This window comes from Boleophthalmus pectinirostris, unplaced genomic scaffold (genome assembly GCF_026225935.1).
Source record: "Boleophthalmus pectinirostris isolate CB_2022bp ecotype Guang Dong unplaced genomic scaffold, ASM2622593v1 HiC_scaffold_15, whole genome shotgun sequence".
Classification (NCBI taxonomy): Eukaryota; Metazoa; Chordata; class Actinopteri; order Gobiiformes; family Gobiidae; genus Boleophthalmus; species Boleophthalmus pectinirostris.
Genome location: NW_026571070.1, coordinates 6,819,186 through 6,835,437, shown reverse-complemented (window position 1 = coordinate 6,835,437; position 16,252 = coordinate 6,819,186).

Genomic DNA, 16,252 nt, shown 5'->3' with positions numbered 1-16,252 from the left:
TTCGGATGCTTATTGGGCGTCTCAACTTGGAGCTGTTCCGGGAGGAGGCCCCGGTGAAGACCCAGGACATGCTGGAGGGACTATGCCTGGGAACATCTTGGAATCCCCCTGGAGGAGCTGGAGGAAGTGTCTGGGGTGAGGGAAGTCTGGAAGTCCCTGCTTAGACTGCCGCCTCTGTGATCTGGCCCTGGATAAGTGGAAGAAAATGGATGGATGGATAGACAAGATACTGTGTGTCTGTATATATATATATATATATATATATATAATATATATATATCCCACAAGCAAGTGGCAACCTCGAAGAGGCAACAAGGAAAGCGGCTACGGCCAAATACCTGCAAAGACTGAGGCAAGTCCTTAGAAGCCAGCTCAATGGCAAGAACAAGGTGCAGGCAATCAACAGCTACGCCCTGCCAGTGATCAGATACCCTGCAGGGATTGTAAGCTGGCCAAAGGAGGAGATACAGACCACAGATGTTAAGACACGAAAGCTCCTGACCAGGCATGGAGGGTTCCATCCCAAATCCAGCACCCTGAGACTGTACGCAGGCCGGAAGGAAGGGGGCCGAGGACTAGTGAGTGTGGGAACCACTGTCCAGGATGAAACATCCAAGCTCCTTGAGTACATCAAGGACAAGGCCCCAGCAGATGAGGTGCTCAGAGAATGTCTCAGACAGTGGGGTCCAGAGGAAGAGGTGCTGGAGGGACCATCATGGCAGGACAAACCCCTACATGGGGCGTACCACCGGAACATAACTGAAGTGGCTGATATCAAGAAATCCTACCAATGGCTTGAGAGGGCTGGTCTGAAGGACAGCACAGAGGCACTGATCCTGGCTGCTCAGGAGCAGGCCCTGGGCACTCGAGCAATAGAGGCCCAGATCTACCACACCAGACAAGACCCACGGTGTAGACTGTGCAAAGAGGCTCCTGAGACAGTCCAGCACATAACTGCGGGGTGTAAGATGCTGGCAGGGAAAGCATACATGGAGCGACATAACCAAGTGGCGGGCATAGTGTACAGAAACATCTGTGCAGAGTACGGGCTGGAAACCCCAGGATCAAGGTGGGAAACACCTCCAAAGGTTGTGGAGAATGACCGAGCCAAGATCCTGTGGGACTTCCAGATACAGACTGACAGAATGGTGATGGCGAACCAACCAGACATAGTGGTGGTGGATAAGAAACAGAGCAGAGCCGTGGTGGTTGACATCGCAATACCAAGCGATGGTAATATCAGGAAAAAGGAACACGAGAAGCTAGAGAAATACCAGGGGCTCAAGGAAGAGCTGGAGAGAGCCTGGAAAGTAAAGGCATCAGTGGTGCCTGTGGTGATCGAAGCACTCGGGGCTGTAACCCCCAAACTGGAAGAGTGGCTACAACAGATACCGGGGAAAAACAACGGACATCTCAGTCCAGAAAAGTGCAGTACTGGGAACAGCAAAGATACTGCGCAGAACTCTCAAGCTCCCAGGCCTCTGGTAGACGACCCGAGCTCAATGAGGGTGAGAGACCAACCACCGTGGAAGGTGAGAAACACACTTTTTTTTTTTTTTTTTTAGATAGATAGATAACTATTTTATTCAGATTTAATTCTGCTTCTTTTTTTTTTTTTTTTTTTTTTCTATATTGTGGCTTTACACAATAATGCCACAAGATGTACAAATACACAAATGCCACATTTAGCCCACTCCTCATTCCCAAAGCCAAAATGATCAGAAGCACTTGTCTAAACTGGATCTCACGTCACAATGTCCACAACGCAGACTCATCTGGTTTCACCCAGTGGTCAGTGCGTCCGCTCTTTTGTTATTTGTGTCTAGACAGTGCATTTCTAACTCATTTGTGCATTCATAGAGGCACACAGCAGCTGATTGTATAAAGACAAAGAACAGGTTATTAAAAAACTTTCTCTGAACAAAAACCAGCACGGAAAACCTTTACCAAGCACAATGGACAGATACAAAATCAACTTCTCATTAATTTCATCTATAAACCTTTTTTTGCCACACAGTGAAATAATATAAAAAATAAATAACCATTTTCTTTATTTTCTAGTGGGCTACAGACAAATTACCCAACCACTTACAGGTAAACAAGAGAACGGAGTGTTTAAAATAGTATTTCTAATCAAATCCAGGGACAAATCTGCAGCAAGGTCCAAAACATTATTACATAAACCAAACCAAACAATATGAAGCTCTGTAAAAGTGTAGGGCACGGGAGAAAGTGAACACAAGCGCTTACAATGGCATAAAATTGAACTGAATTGTGTTTTGTTTCATTCACACAAGTTGGAGCGATCCTTTATTAACAGTCTGTCTACACCTCCAAAGCTCAAAATGCTCTGTTCCACCTTGTGATGTCATGAAGAGGTTGTTTTCAAGTTAACGGCTACTTTTCTTTTTAGCTTTTGTTCAGTAGATATTGGCAATCCCAGGGCAGAAACTATGCAAATAATTTTAGTGGAAAGTCCATGGAGTTAAAAACACCACGGAGCACTTCCTGTACTACCATTGTGTTTTCTTTTTGAGGGAGGAATTCAGCCTAAATATGCAGGGTTTGTGTGTTAAACATGTGCAATGATGATTCATTCATTCATATAAATTGCAAAAATCTAAGCTATATTTGGTATTTTGGTTTAAAGACTTGAGAATTACTTGAGACTTGCAAAATGCCGACTTGGTCCCGCCTCTGTCTTATACATACAAATCCCAAATATGTAGTCTTGAAATGTTTTATTTAATATGGGCGGCAGTAGCTCAGTTGGTAGAGCATTCGTCCATTGATCTGAAGGTTGGCGGTCTGATTCCAGCTCTCGACATAAACATCACAGGTTGGGCGGTCAGATCCACTGACTCACAGGTTGGCTGGTGTGATTCCAGCTCCCACAGATGAATGCTGCCGTTGTGTCCTTGGGCAAGACACTTAACCCACCTTGCCCACAGTGTCTGCGTACACTGGTGTATGAATGTGTGTGTGAATGGGTGAGTGGTTCCTTGTTGTAAAGCGCTTTGAGTGCCTTGAAGGTGGAAAATGTGACCATTTACCAATATCTTAACTGAATGCTGCTCTTACTGAAAAATGTAAAAGCAAAGCAAGATACAAACCCAATTTTGCCCTGACAAAGACCATTTTGCTGGTCGAAATGCACTGGTGTCCCTCCATGTAATAAAAGACTTTTAATATATTCAGTCAGAGTGCCTCGGGTTTGTACATTGCCCACTTTTACATTTTTCAGTAAGGACAACATTCTGTTCAGATTAGAATTTTAAACCTCGTAGAGCAGGGGTGTCCAAGCTTTTTTCATCAAGTGCCACATATGTAAACACACACAAAGCACAGGGCTGATCGAGGGCCGTAGACTGGTGCTCAATACAGTGAATAATTGAAATATGTGCATGTTTAACACGTTAGAATGAGCCATCAGTCTTTATTCATGCTAAGATCCTTAAAACCACTAAATATTAAATATTCCCTTTATCAAGGTAGATTATCAAAAAAAAAAAAAAAAAAAAAAAAAAAAAAAAAAGAAGTAAGAAGTACATTTTTAATTGATGCAAGGTGATTTGGGCCAATTCTCCTGGAAGCCTGGGGGCAAAGAAAAATTTGTCTGAGGGCCGCATTTGGCCCACGGGTCATAGTTTGGACATGCCTGTCGTAGAGCATCTGTACTGCTATTTTGTACTTTTTTTTTATGACCCAGTGAATCACTCTACCTCTTTTCTCCATCTATTTCTCATGCCATTTTCATCTTTATTTTTGTAGGGAAAAGTGAGTTTTGAGATACTGTTACTGATTTCAATCCAATTCTGGAAAAATAAATACATAAATACATAAAAAAAAAAAAAAAAAAAGTCTGAAACTCCTTATAAAGCAAAACAATGAAAATTTAAGTCCTAAAAACTCACAATACTTACAGCAAATAAGACTATTTTCACATACTCTACTCAGTGTAAATAAATATAATAACCACTGTTGGGCAAGTTACTTTAAAACTGTAATGTGTTATGTATCATTTGTTACTGTCATTTTAAAATAATTTGTTACATTACAATATTACTGTGTTTAAAATGTGAGGCATTACATTATTATTGCATTACTTTTTAAGTTTCTCTCACCATAATAACTGCAAAGATGCTGAACTTTTGCGCTGTATATGGACTGAACCAGGACTAAACCAGGACTAAACCAGAAATTAACCAGGACTAAAGCAGAACTGAATCAGGACTAAACCAAGACTGAACCGAGGACTGAACCAGGACTGAAGCAGGACTAAACCAGAACTGAACCAGGTCTAAACTAGGACTAAACTAGGTCTAAACCAGGACTGAACCGAGGACTAAACCAGAACTAAACTAGGTCTAAACCAGGACTAACCTAGGTCTAAACCAGGACTAAACTAGGACTAAACCAGAGCTGAACCAGGACCGAACCAGGTCTAAACCAGAACTGAACCAGGTCTAAACCAGGACTAAACCAGGACTAAACCAGAAATTAACCAGGACTAAAGCAGAACTGAATCAGGACTAAACCAAGACTGAACTGAGGATTGAACCAGGACTGAACCGAGGACTGAACCAGGACTGAAGCAGGACTAAACCAGAACTGAACCAGGTCTAAACTAGGACTAAACTAGGTCTAAACCAGGACTGAACCGAGGACTAAACCAGAACTAAACTAGGTCTAAACCAGGACTAACCTAGGTCTAAACCAGGACTAAACTAGGACTAAACCAGAGCTGAACCAGGACCGAACCAGGTCTAAACCAGAACTGAACCAGGTCTAAACCAGGACTAAACCAGGACTAAACCAGGACTAATCTTGGACTAGAACTTGGAATGAGAGAGAGCCTCAGCCCGTCGAACAGGGTGTCTGCAAAGCGAGATCACGTCAGCTGCAGTCAGACCCGTGGAGCGAGGACTTTTGCGGCGGTCCTTTCGTCCGCGGTCACATGACTATGACTATCCGTCTATGCGGGCACGTCTCCGGCGTTTCACCGCTGCTGATATCGCAGCGATTTTAGGGAATTGGTATGATTCTATGATCGTTATATGATGATTTCATTATTATTATTTGTATTATTATTACACTATATGTTGACTGTCTTTGTTTTTTGAATTATGGGGTTTTGTGTGCACTGTTTCTTTATGACCTGTCACCCTTGGGTGCTTGCCACACCCTATTTAAGATGGCCACCTGAGCTCTCATTCTGTTTGCCTGACGAAGGCCTAGTGCCGAAACGTTGCACGGTTTGTCCTAATAAATTTCACAGTTTGCAAATAAGACGGTGTGCGGGATTTTTCTGTATGTTGTAGGGAATTGGTATGAAAAAAAAAGAAAAACCCACCACTTCAATCCAGGTTAAAAATGCATTATAACGCGCAATACTGACATTTGTACCGAGTAAAATATTAAAATTTTTTCCCCCGTAATGCCGTAACATTACGGCATTACAGCAAAAAGCAATGCATTACAGTAATTTGTTACTTTTATAACGCGTTACTTCCAACACTGATAATAACATAAACACATTTTTGAATTTGCCTTTTTTAACTTACATAATATAAAGTTCTATCTGTGGTCTCGTGGCCTCCTCCCCCATCGCCACAGAGACGAAAAGACTAGAATACTGTGCTCTGCTCTTTGCTCTCGCTTCCTCTTTTTTGTCCATTTGGGTTCGTTCTCATCAAAATACATAAAGCTGTCAAAGTGTCTCCAAAGAACAAAGCACTCTCACTTTTTTTCCATCCATCAAAACCAAATTCATGCCACATTAACATTTTAAATCACCTGTCTTAAAATAGTGCAGGCTTTCACGTGGAGCCCTCTCATGCGTGATAGGAGGAAAATACAAGCATCGGTGACAGAGCTCAGATGCAGTAGTGAATACAAATACAGGAGCGACGGGAGGGAGGCTGAGAGGGGCCCGGCCTGCAATCATGACCGATACCGCTGCTAGTGAGGCGTGTATTTTACTCGGCTCAGGTTTCCGAGGAAGAAAGTCAAAATAAAATACGAAGAGAAAGGATACAACGACCGAGGCATTAATAATAACTTGCAATGGTGAAGATAGTGAGTGTCCAAACCTGTGCACTTGAAGGGTTTGTGCCTATAAATGGTTTCACGAGAAAACAAAATAGTATCTGTCTGCAACAATCTTGAGAAATGACAGTATTTTTCAGACTATCAGTGGCATTTTTTTTTCATGGTTTGAGTGGACCTGCAACTGCAACTCTATTACTTACTCTGGTGTGACTTATATATTATAAAAAATTTCACACAGACGGCCTCGAGAGGGCCCTCTAGACTTTTGTGCCAGTTTTTGCTACTGATCTTACTCCTGTACTACTGGCTCTTCGCTCTACTGCGCATGTCTCCTGCAGAAAGAGCCTCTGTCCTGTCTGTATCATGTCAGTCGTTCATACCATTACTTTTAAACAAACTTATTAAGACAACTGAGAAGACTGAACACAAATGACCCCAAAAAGAACATCATATTTTGCAGATTTCAAGCTGCAAGTAGCGAAATCTGCAGCGAAAAATGGGAATCAAGCCGCAGAAAGAAAGTTTGGAGTGAGAGAGGAACTTGTGACACCGGGAGAATGCACCATGAAACTTGCCTGAAAGACACTGGATGGATCTACAAAGCCTGGACTTCAGTGACAACGAGGGGCATAACAATATCCAAGTCTCACGATATGATATCGTCATGGTATGATCCTCACGGTACGATATTTATTGCGATATCGTAGGAAAGCTCATGATATGGAGGGGATGTGTACAATTAGGGATGTAATAATATCCAAATCTCTCTGTACGATATTCTCACGATATACATCTCACGATATGATATTTATTGTGATTTTTTGTGAAGGCTAAACAGCTAAAACTGTTAATATGCTACTTTTTCCGCTTAAAATGCCTTGACAAGACTAAAAGAACTAAGAGAACTAAGAAGAACTAAGAACTAAGACTTAAAAGTGCTTAGAACTGTTATTTCTACATGTAGTCTGCACTGAAATGGTGCAAAGGACTGTGGTTTATGTAGCTATTGCTGCACCATAACTCTTAATTTAAGCAAAGAGACTTGTGATTTTATATATTCTGATGATCCATGATATTATTGTGAGAACTTTGACAATACAATATCACGATATTTCGGTCATTGTTACATCCCTAGTGACACCAAAACCATCCTGTCAGGATTCAGAAAGGCCAGAATAATTCTAACTGGAACTGATGCTGAGTCTGACAACAGCGACACAGAAGAGGAAGAAGCGCTCTGTTTACCTCTGGAGGTTGAGGAGTTGCTCAGACGTGACACCGAGGATGAAGAATTTAATGGATTTAATGATTTGGAGTGAGATGGAGAGTTTGGCAAACTTGTTCTGTTCTGTTGTTTATGTTATAGTTTATCTGAAGAACTGTTCATATGTGACGTTAACAGTCTGTTGTTTTTTGTTCTATTGTTATTACTAGAACTTGACTTTCAAGATGAAATGTCGGCTCCTTGTCTCTGATTTTATAAAATAAATTTTCCCCAAAAAAGTGCGACTTATAGTCCAGTGCGACTTATTTATGTTTTTTTTTTTTTTCTTCTTCATTACGCATTTCAACATACTGAGACATACTGAGACATACAGAGAATATCTTGATTGTTTCCCTATCACCTTTTACACACATGAGTTAAACATATTCCATTTATCCTTTTGTTTAGTCATTCTTCTCTGATATCTAGAAAATGGGCATCAAAAGCGTCAATCTTTCCCTAACAAGCTACTTCACGTTGCATTTAAACATTTAAAAGTGCAGTGGTGTAACTTTTTTTTTTTTTCTGGTGGGGGTTGACCATCTGTTTTTCTCTGTGATATTATCTTCTCAACTGTAATGCTCCACAGTGTTTTCCAGGAAAGCCCAGACTGACATCTCTCAGTATTTTTACGCAGACCGGTCAACATGCCCTCAGTCGCGTCTCAAGCCAGACCCAAACATGATTGACCAAGATTAGTTTTTTTCTAGTGACGCATGTGAAGTGAAGGAGCTCATTGGTCACTTATCAGTTACAAAAACAACAACAACAAAAATTAAATGAATCTCCCCTCTGTTTAGTGCTTGGCTCATTCATTCTGCAGAAATACCCAAAGATTTTTCAGTGTTTTTTTTTTTCAGATATGACGGACCGTGTGTGTTCCTGATTGGCTAATCCACCTGTCAATCAAGACCATATGAAAACAGGGCGATTCAGAAGAAACTGTTTAAGACTAACCCTCTAATATATTATACAAATTATACATGTTGTATCTGTAGAACTTTTGTATTTTTTGCACTACATATTTTTATACTATGTATTTTTCTGTGTATTTGGTAGTTGGAAATTGTAATATTTATATAACATATCTTGTATTATATCTTATCTTGAACAGCTTGTAACTACATGTCCCATCATGCATCAGGGGACATTGAACATGTGACCGACTATTACTTTAAATCTGCACTGTAACCGCCATCTTGAGTTTGCCCTGATGAACTGGCCGGAGCGCGTTGGTGTGATTTTAACTTTGCCATGTGGTATTAAAGGCTTTTAATTATTTGAGTGTACTTTCTGAGTGCCTCAGCTTTTTCCACTTTGTATTTGAGACCGGCCCCTACACTGAAGTAGCCAGACTGGTGCCACCTAGTGCCTCCGCTCAACTTCTTTTCTCTCCAGCGACTATGTCAGGAATCAGAATACACTAGACCAGGGGTGTCCAAACTTTTTTCATCAAGTGCCACATATCTAAACACAGACGAAGCACAGGGCTGATCGAGGGCCATAGACCAGTGCTCAGTACAGTGAATAATTGGAATATGTGCATGTTTACATGTTAGAATGAGTCTTTACTCATGCTAAGATCCTTAAAACCACATACTAAATATTAAATATCAGCTTTATCAAGGTAGATTTTTAAAAAAAAAACTAGAAGTAAAAAGTTCATTTTTAATTGATGCAAGGTAATTTGGGCCAATTCTCCTGGAAGCCTGAGGGCCAAGAAAAATTTGTCTGGGCCATAGTTTGGACATGCCTGCACTAGAAGGTTCGCAAAAACCCCAGAAGTGCGAGTTCAGGCACCAGCCACTCAGCAAAGAGCCATACATTCTGTGTTGGCAACAATTCCCGAGATCGAGGATTTAAAGCCGGAACAAAGAGAATATTTGGTGAATTTTATCAAGGGGAAAGACGTTATTGTCCTTCTTCCTACTGGATTTGGGAAAAGCTTAATAATCCAGTTAGGCCTGTTAGCGGCGCATTACATATGTCACGACCAAATAGCAGCGACTGGTTAAATAAAAGTCCGCCTACAAATTCTAACACTTCGAGGTCAGACGGTTTCTACGAAGTGAAATTGGCCGATGAATCAGGCTAACACTGAAGAGCATCAAAATTTCTGCACACTCTCTGTATATCCACATAGCACTCCTGCCCTCGAAAGTTTTGTGGACATTCAGAAGATTATGGCTGCGTTCAGACTGCAGCCTGAAGTGACCCAAATCCGATTTTTTGGCTTCTATGTGACCTGTATCCGGACTTTTAATGACAGTCTGAACGACACAGATCCGATTTTTTCAAATCCGACCCAGGCCACATGGATATATGCTCCTGAAACCGATACATATCCAATACATATCTTTTGACATGCGACTTCAGTGTGAACGGCCAAAGTGCATTCATTCGACCTGTGCGTTATCAACAAGCCACAAACGTCACTATTCTGCGCTGAAGTAGGCAAAAATTGTTAATGAACTCTGTGTCACTGAAGCGAAGCAAATCACCACTCACCACTCTTGGCTACGTCTCCACATCCACACGTTCATTTCAATGGACCTCGCTGTCACTGCCCCACAAAACGCCACGGCCAAAAACCTCATCCTTCTCCTTCTCAATCTCCCCCTTAAAACAAGTAAGTTGTTCATGTTCGGGCTCCGGTACGAGAGGAACTTTAACTGCGGTTGACGTCATCGTGTCTCCAGTGCACATGCGGGACACTTTCGGGCCATTTAACGTTCACACAGGGGATCGCATACAAGTCGCATTTAATTGGAAATGTGAACGACCTCGCAAAAACATCGGATTTCACAAAAAAATCTGAATTGAGCGTTAAGCCCTGCTGTCTGAACGTAGCCTTTGACTCACATATCCATAAAATACTAGAGAAGTGTGCATTCTGGATCCCAGGCAACCGCAGTATGGCAATTAAAATATCTACCACCTGAAGAGAAGCAGGTGACTCTGAAAAGGATATTTATAGGTCAGATTCGTGGAGAGGTGAAGTTACAGTTACAGATACGCACCTCTTGCAATGTCTTCTGCATGTTTCACTGGGTAAAAACGCATGATGTCTTAAATAAATCACACGCACGGGTTTTATTTTAAACCTCAAACGCATCCAGGCTTGGCAACAGCAACAGGAAAAGCATCAAACCTTAAATATAAACAGTTTGTTATGTAACATGTGAACCGCTCTCCGTAATGACCCCATACCAGCACAGACTCGTCACGCGGCTCCGTACGTCTGCGCTCGCATTGTTTCGGTTCAGTTTTATTCTTATAGCTGTGAATCTCCTTTATCACATTTAACAGATCACAGACAGTTTCTTCTGCCAGCTCCAGCTCTGCATCTGCTCACACTGTCTGCCCCCCACTGCGCCGCACAATACACTGGACTGTACCGGCTTAGGGGTATTATATTAGATCATTACGGAGGCTGAATCAAAGGGTCAGTTTGGTTGGCGCTGGATAGTAGGCTCTGGAAGGACGGCCTACTAAGATTGGTTGTTCAAAGTCATGGAGTTTGGAAACAGAGGTCTGATTGAAGGTTCTCTCCTATGCAAAATTGATTCTTGTGAGCTTTAAGCCGTGTTATAATGTTGTTACCTCCTCAAAAACAGACATGGAGTTGTTGTTGTTGTGTGCTGTCATTAAATGGTCTATTTTCAAACTTTTCTCACAAATAAAACGCACCGAGCTTTAAAGGAAACACAACAGTTCGATGGGACAGTCGGACTTTGTTTGGCGCTTTCACGGTGACTCTGGGCTTTGTTCAGTTGTGGCGTGTAGGGAGGGTGCTGTCTGGGGCCGCTGGATTGTCGGCGTGTTCGCAGTGACTCAGTTGTTCAGTCGTGTCTAGAAGCGGCACATCGCGCTCGCTTTTTCGGTTCGTTCCTCCGTTCCGTTCCTCGTCGGCGTGGAGTGATGAGTGTGTCTGCGGGTGTTTGTCGCTGTGCGGTCGCTGTCTGCTCCGTGCGTGTTTGCGGCGGCTTTGTAGTTTACCGAAGTCGTGCTGGGACACCCGAGTGGATTCGCGTATAGGGCGCTCTGGACTGTGGGGCGTGCAGACGTTTTTTGATGGGGTTGAAGGCTTAAGAGCATGCCCTGTAGCTCAGAAAATACGGTAATCTTTTAGTGTTAAACAGTCTATGTCTCCAAACCTCAAAATGCTCCCTTCCAGCTTATGATGTCATGAAGCAGGGGTTTTCAGGTTAAAGAGGCACTATTCTTAAAATATTTTGGCATTGAACAGGTAAAACTGTCCTCTAGAGGTGAGAATCTGGAAATGCTCCTGTCTAAAAGAGAGCACTTCTACATTCACCGACTTAAGACTCTTACTCCTCATGGACTTAATGTGGACTTTGGCCTAAGATGATTATTTTTTGGATTTTATTCATTGGAGGGGGATATGAGCACCTGAGCTGGCAACCACTTTGTTTACTGTGGTCCAAAGCAAGAAAAATGATCTGACGAAGGCTTTTTTGCTGAGACGTTATTTAAAAAAAGCTTTTGGACATTGACCATCTGAGTGTGCTCTGCATTTTTTTCACTTTTAAAGGGCCACTAAACACCAAAATCCCTTTTTTCCCCCTACTGATTAGCTGTGTACATGAATCTAAATTAGAAATGTATACCTATCCCTGACCTTATTTTGGCATTTTAGTGCATAGTTGTTGAAATTCCTCTTTAGGATCAACTACGGCCAGGACATTTGAATTTTCAGGTTGGACGAACAGCCGCCGATGAGTCAGATGCAGGTTATTCCGCGACGAGCACAGCCACTGGCGTCTACGGGTGGTACGTGAGGAGCCCGTCTCAACCCCCATCCCGATGTCCCGCCGTGTCTGGAGAAACGGAAAATTGCGTGATCTGAGCACAAATGTTCGCTCTGTTTCAAAGTCTGGAGAGCACCGGTCTGCGCCAAGTTGGATTGTTGTGGCTGTCGGTCAGGTGTCAATCATCGCTCCAGAGCCCCACACCCGCTCCCCCCAGCCCACCGAACACCACCCACTCTGGAGGACTTTTCAGATTTTGCTTAGGGGTGGAGTAAAGCATCAGGAGGGTGTTTAATGTCTCTATAACCTTTAGTTCAGTGTAGAGATTCCAGGGCTGAAATAATATAAATGATTCTAGTGAAGTTGTGTGGAGCATTTTCTGTATTACCACATCACGAGATTGAACAGTGTTTTCAGTTTGAAAGAAGAACTTTTGCCTTAAGCATGTAAGAATAAAAAAAACGATGAAACAACATTGTAACATAAATCAGAAAACGGTGTAATGTGGCCCTGTAATAGCCTGGTGGCAACCTTAGCGGTTTTAGGAGGAACAGAGTCAAGTTGAGCCAGTTTACAGTGCAGATCCCAGTGCATTTATTAAAGACAAAACAAAAACTATTTACAAAAATTCCAAAAAGGTTAAAAACAGGCATAGCAGTTACCTGCGCTCACACAGCACCTCTCCCTAAACAAGGTGAGGCTGGCTTCTTTTAAAGGCCCTGTCCCAATTGGGTGAGCCCACTTTAACGATCAGGTAAGCACCAATAATTTGTACATTTAATATCTAAAAACTAACTCTCCAAACAGTGCCCAAACAACATCCAATTACATTAATTACAAAAATATATATATCTTTATTTAAATTAGCAGTGTTCAACGTTTTAAAATACTAAATAGAACCAGTTAAAAATGTGTGCTCCCCTCCTCCAAACACATGGTTGGCTGCCCCGGAACCTTCTTAAGGTGCTCTGGCTCCCCGGGGACTCTTTTGGCCGGAGCACCTGAGGCAGACCACACCAGAGGGTAAGTACAATTACTTCAATTTAAATGCACTTTTTTTTACTTATTTCCTTTTCTTTTACAGGTAACTTCAATCTGCACATTAATTTTCAATAAACATTTCTAAAACTTTGTTTCAGTTCCTCATTTTACCTTTTAACTAGCCCTAGGCCCAAGTAATGGACTGGCTACATTACAGGCCCCTTTAAAGTTGGACTAAAGACCTGCTCTCTGCCCACAACCACTTTTCAAATAGAGCTGCTCGTCATTCGCCGGTTTGACTCATTTTCTGAATTTGCGTCAGTCACGTCAGTCATTAGCTTGACTTTATTTTCATGGTTTTACTCACCGGAGACAGCTTAGAAATGTTATCTGTCATTTGAAACCTTAGTTCTTCACTTATTTATCTGAAATAGAGTTTGCAAAGAAAGTTTCATAAAGTTTATTTTTTTTTTAGAAAAAAACATATCGCTGTAATCAAGAAACACATTTAAAATTACACTCATTTGTCCTTGATCTGTTGGCTCAAACTTTTTAGCAGTTAAATGTAGTGTTAATGCGAATGTTGGGTTAAAATAAACACATTTACAGAATAATTAATAAGAGTTCCAGAGCTTGAGACCGGCTACAGAGAAGGTCCTATCCTCCCTGATTTAAGTCTCGTTTTGGGCATCACGAGCTGGTGTATTTTGGGGCCAGTCTTGCTGAAGGACACAAGGGCACTGGTTGGACGAGAAACTTCCAAATATTCGATCTACCCTTTTTTCTACTAAAACGAGACACGACCGACTTCATCCCCTCTTCAGATAAATGTTAGAATCACAGGATCACACAAAAATTCTGCAAAAGCGATTGAAAAACATTTAAATTATCAAGCAAGATAAGACAGGCTAAGATATTCCTTTATTGTCTCCCATGGGAGGACAGGGGATCACGTGTTTTATCACAAAGACAGGACAACACAACAACAAAAGCACCACACAAACACGACCATAGAACATAAATAAATAAAAGACCAAATATGACCATGAGTGATGCACCAACACGACCTTTAAGTCACTCTCTACAGGTAAACCCTTTGTAATTTTGTATACTATTAATAATTGCACACTCCCTAAGCCTATGTGTGGTTTGACTGCACATTCCCTAAGCCTTTTACTTAATTTTTTTTTTAACTGCACAATCTAAGTTTAGCAGACTAAAGGCTAATGGCACAAAATAAATGTTTGAATCTATTCTGTTTACAGTTTGGGACCCTGAACAATCCGTGTATCATTCGTTCATTCGTTTTTCAATATAAAACCAAAAATAAGAAAACAACAAAAAAAACAACAGTTTTCTTCGTTATTTGTCTCCAAAACCAAAATGAAAAAAACGGATAACGATTAGTTTTTTTCAGTTTTCGATTTTGTGTTTAAATGAAGAATGGAAAAAACGGATAACGCCGTTTCCCGTTTACGTGACTTCCGTGACTGCGATGCCGGACTTTTGCACCGCATACGGACTGAACTGGGACTGATCCAGGTCCGAGACCAGACCGAGACCAGAGCGGGACTGAGACTAGACCTACCAGGCGGACTGAGACGCCTCCACGGGTCCGAGCCTCAGCTTCGAGCTCCGGCCTGCCGTGGGCTGAGCCTGCGGTCTGGTCCTGGTCGTCTCGGAGTCCCGTCTGGTCCCACTGAGCGCTCTGGTCCCCGTCCGGACCGGTCCATTTGAACCAAAAGCCTTAGTTCGATTCATTTTCATTGGTGTGAATGCGTCAGTCGGAGGCTTTGCTCCAGAACCAGCCGCGGTTCTGAGCGCGAGACCAGAGCAGCTCTGTCCCGAGTCCTGCTCTGGTCTCGGTCTGGTCTTGGACCTGATCCGTCTGATTCAATCCGTATGCGGTGAGACTGGGACCAGACCGGGACCAGAGCGGGCCTGAGACCGAGACCGAGACAAGACCAGGACCAGACCAGGGACCAGACCGGAGGCTCAGAGCCCACGGCAGGGCCGGAGCTCGAAGCTGAGGCTCGGACCCCGTGGAGGCCTCAGAGTCAAAGCTCGGAGTCCGCCCTGGTCCCGGTCTGGTCCCGGTCTCAGTCCCGCTCTGGTCTCGGACCTGGATCAGTCCTAGTTCAGTCCGTACCCGGTGCAAAAGTCCGGCATCGCAGTCACGGAAGTCATGTAAACGGGAAACGGCCGTTATCCGTTTTTTCCATTCTTCATTGAAACACAAAATCGAAAACTGAAAAAACGAATCGTTATCCGTTTTTTCATTTTGGTTTTGGAGACAAATAACGAAGAAAACTGTTGTTTTTTTGTTTTCTTATTTTTGGTTTTATATTGAAAAACGAATGAACGAATGATACACGGATTCTGAACCTTCTTCCTGACAGCATCTACTCGAACTGACTGTGAAGAACATGGGTTGGGTCACTGGGCACTTTCTTGCTGAGCTTCCTAACAGTCTCCTCAAAAATGTGCTGAAGTGAGCTACAGACCACACCCATCATTTTACCTGCTCTTTTAGTCAAGGTAAAAATCTGTGATTTAAGTTTGCCTGGCAGGTTACCAAACCATGCTGACATGCCATGAACGTAAAATTGATTCAATACATGCTCAGTAAAACAGGATTACATATGTATCCACTCCATGTAACGTAAGCCATCTTAAAAAAAATTGAGATGTGAGTAAAGCGTCTGGTTGAAGGACACAGTGGCTAGCCTGATTCATCAGATGGTTTCACTTCGTAGAAAAAGTCTGACCTCGCAGCGTTAGAATTTGTTTGCTCGACGGTAGGTGATTAATCAATCGCTGCTGTTTGGTCGTGATGTATGTAATGCGCCGCTAACAGGGCTAACTGGTATATTAAGCTTTTCCCAAATCCCGTAGGAAGAAGGACAATAACGTCTTTCCCCATGATAAAATTCACCAAACATTCTCTTTGTTCCGGCTTTAAATCCTCGATCTCTGGAATCATTGCCAACACAGAATATATGGCTCTTCGCTGATTGGCTGGTGCCCGAACTCACACTTTTGGGGTTTTTGCGAACCGTCTAGTGCTCATGTGGCACGGCCAAGGCCCGCGGGCCACATCCGGCCAGCCAAGCCATTTTATGTGGCCGATAAGGGTTTAAAAGGCATAATTTATTATTATGTTGTGACTTTGTGCCGCTACTAC